The sequence below is a fragment of the Callospermophilus lateralis genome, chromosome 20 (assembly GCF_048772815.1).
Source record: "Callospermophilus lateralis isolate mCalLat2 chromosome 20, mCalLat2.hap1, whole genome shotgun sequence".
Classification (NCBI taxonomy): domain Eukaryota; kingdom Metazoa; phylum Chordata; class Mammalia; order Rodentia; family Sciuridae; genus Callospermophilus; species Callospermophilus lateralis.
Genome location: NC_135324.1, coordinates 12,792,713 through 12,796,219, shown reverse-complemented (window position 1 = coordinate 12,796,219; position 3,507 = coordinate 12,792,713). Strand labels below are relative to the sequence as shown.

General features: G+C 41.7%; 1 non-coding gene across 1 annotated transcript; it reads right to left on the bottom strand.

Moving 5' to 3' along the window:
* Positions 1 to 575: 575 nt before the first annotated feature.
* Positions 576 to 647, bottom strand: Trnaa-cgc (transfer RNA alanine (anticodon CGC)). Its single transcript has one exon. It is a non-coding gene; the product is annotated as a tRNA-Ala (tRNA).
* Between the last annotated feature and the right edge of the window lie 2,860 nt (positions 648 to 3,507).

Here is a 3,507-nt window from a genome sequence, read left to right as displayed (position 1 = left end):
CAATCCCCCCCAAAAAACAAATGCCAAATGTTTTCTCTGATATAAGGAGGCTGACTCCTAGTGGGTTAGGAGGGGGAGCATGGGAGGAATGGATGAACTCTAGATAGAGCAGAGGGGTGGGAGGGGAAGGGAGGGGCAAGGGGTATTTAATGATGGTGGAATGTGATGATCATTATTATCCAAAGAACAGGTATGAAGACACGAATTGGTGTGAATATACTATGTGTACAACCAGAGATATGAAAAATTCTGCTCTATATATGTAATAAGAATCGTCATGCATTCCACTGTCATATATAAATTTGAAAAACTCAATATGTTTATCTAGATATCTAAAAAAAAAGAGAAATATCAATTGGTCATGGTTCATTCTGCTGGTAGTAAAGTGTTGAGCCATATATAGTTACTCAATTATATCTGTCTACACCCATGTGCATACATCCATATGCACTCTCACACACACACACACACAAACACACACATATACATATACTATATGTAAAATTATATTTATATTTGCAAACATTTTCCATTTACTCTATTGTGTATCCCACAAGTTACCTTTTTTTATTTTTTGGTAGTGCTGGGGATTGAACCCAGGGCCTCATGCATGCGAGGCAAAAACTCTACCCCTGAGCCACATCCCCAGCCCGGTTACATTCCTTTTGATACCTATTTTTAAGATACACTGGGAATTTGGGAGGTTCCATAATTTGACCCAATCATTCTGGTAATGGAAGCAGGATTAAAATTTAAGCAATGTACAGCTACAGTATAGGTGTGATGTTCCTATGATAAATGGGATGTTCTGATTGTGCGTGAAGAACTGAATTTCGAATCTGCTGTGAAATGGCTACGTATCTTATGACCAACCACATCTGCTTGGGTATTGTGCCCAGGCCACAGTTACATGTTAAGTCAGAACATCTCTCATCATAGTGTACTATTTGAGTTTCTCTGGTTTCCAAACATAACACTTATATCCACTCAGAATGTGTTTATGTGGGGATCTCACTGGACCAAAGATGCTGCGCTTTGACTTGGCAGGAGGATAGAGAACCAGCCACTCAAACTTAGTTTGGAAATGTCTTGCTGGCCACACACACCCCGCCCCTACCCACGGCATTTACAGGGCACCCTCGGTCCTGGGGCAGCTCCATCACCAAGGTTTCATAGACCACCCTGAAATTCATGGAGAAGTCAGCACTTTGTTAGCCACTTACTAAGGTCTAACACGTTGCCTGAACAGGAAGGGTCAGTGCCTCTCCTGAATTTGTAACGTGGCTTCTAGGTGCAGCACAACATTTCCTATGAAGTCTGAGGACTTTTTTTTTATAAGAGTCTTTGCCAGGTGGCACCTCGGCGAGAGACACTGAACCCATTAGGTCTGAAGTTCTCAATTCTGCAAAAATGATAATGAGACGGACATGGGTACATTTTTAAGAATTTATTTATTTGTTTTTATTATTTCTTACATACATCACAATAGAGGAGTGCCTTACATTCATAATTTTTTTTTTTTTGCATTCCTAATACACCTTCATAGCCCAATTTATAATCTAGAGCTTATATATCTTTTATATATTTTTCACCTGTGTGTTTCCCTAGATATTTCAAATGTATTCACGTATATTACATTGAATTCATATATTTCATATATAGTTAATCTATATGACATATCATAGATAGCCATAGATGTAGTTATATATACGAAATATCCATAGTTATCTCAAATACATGGTTTTCAATACCTAGGTTATCAGCCGCTCTCATCATTCACCAAAAGAATGCAACTCTGAAAACCTAGCCTGTCTTTGAAAATGACCTTGTGTGGTATGTTGGTGGCTCCGTATTTTTTATTTTTATAAGTGTTCTATAAACAGGACGATGAGACACAAGGCTTCACCGAAAGCTGATAAAAATGCAAAGACACCCCTGCCCTGGAGGAGGGCTCCTGAGTCATAGTTCTGGTCGGCTGTAGCACGAAGTTCTCGCAGCGTGATGCATCTGGCGACTGCAGCCCAGCTGTTCCCCAGAAAAGGTGCAAAAGAGATCCAGAGCCGCCGGCAGGCACAGGAGGCGCACCTGAGAAGGGTTGCTGTGAACCAGGGAGGGGCCATTCACCATGGCAGGTTTCTGCAGAAGCAGACCCCAGAATTGAGATGCCTGCAGACCCAGGGGCCAGGAAGGCGGAAGCCCAGCTTCATCCAGCAGGCTGGGTGGCAGGGTGACTTGACAGCAGCACTTCCCAGCCCCTTAAGAAAGCCTGTTTATTGCCATCCTAGCCCGTGTCCTGAAGGCATACGTGCTGAGCCGCCTCCACTTAGGAGGAAGGAGACGGTAACCCCTGTCAGGTTCTGTCTTCTGCTCTCCCTCTTTCTAATGAACTTTATTTTTTTGCTGTTTTATTTTTTTTTTGCATCCATCAGTTTCTAACCAGGCAGCCGTAGCAATTCTTATTCATGCTTTGATTCCCTCCAGAATCGATTTTTTTTTTTTTTTTTTGAAAGTCTCTTTTACAGCCTTCTCTTCCCAGGGTCTTTTTGAAGCCGCAGCCCAGTCTGAATTTAGCAGGTGCTTCAAGGCACACAGCATCTTATTGCCTGTTCCGGTTTCCTTTGGTGACTCCCAGGATCCGACATGATTGCTCCTCCGATTTTAATTTTTACCTGCTGTGTCACCAAACAGCCTTGTTAGTCCGATCGCTGAGCCCAGCTGGGGACGCGAGGAGGCCTGGGTACTTCCACACTCCGTGAACCCGCGGTGGTATTAGCAAGTACAATTGCAGACTCCACAGCACAACAACTCTCTGGCTTTATTTTAAGGGAGGGGAAGGAAGAAAAAATGCTTCCGAGAGGATTTGGGGAAAGAAAAACACAGCAAATTCTGTTTGCCTCTCAATCGTCTAATCACCAGGCGATGGAGTCTTCGGGAACCAATTTCAATCTGATGTCTCTCTTTAGAATGGGATTGAGAGACTCCGTGTATGTGCACACATATTCATATGTGCACATACAGAGAGATATTTAGTTGTAGATGGACATGATACCTTGATTTTTTTTTAATGTTAAAGCATTTTTTTTCTTTGACATGCATGTTACAATTTTAATTGTGGTAAAATACATGTGGCATTAAATTGAACACTTTTATAATTTCTAAGTGTATAGTTCATTGTCACTGAGCAAATTCACATTCTTTTTCCCCCCTTATTTAGTATTTTTGTGGTTGTTGTTCTAATTAGTTATACATGACTGTCAAATGCACTTTGAGACATCATACATAGATGGTGTATAATTTCTCATTCTTCTGGTTGTACATGATGTAGAATCCCACCGGTCGTAGAGTTATATACATACATAGGGCGATGATGTCTGATTCATTGTACTATCCTTTTTATCCCCATGAGTCCTCCCCTCCCTTGACTCTCCTCTGCCTAGTCCAAAACCCCTCTCTTCTTCCCTCTCTGCCCTGCCCACATTGTGAATTAGCATCCACATATCATAGAAA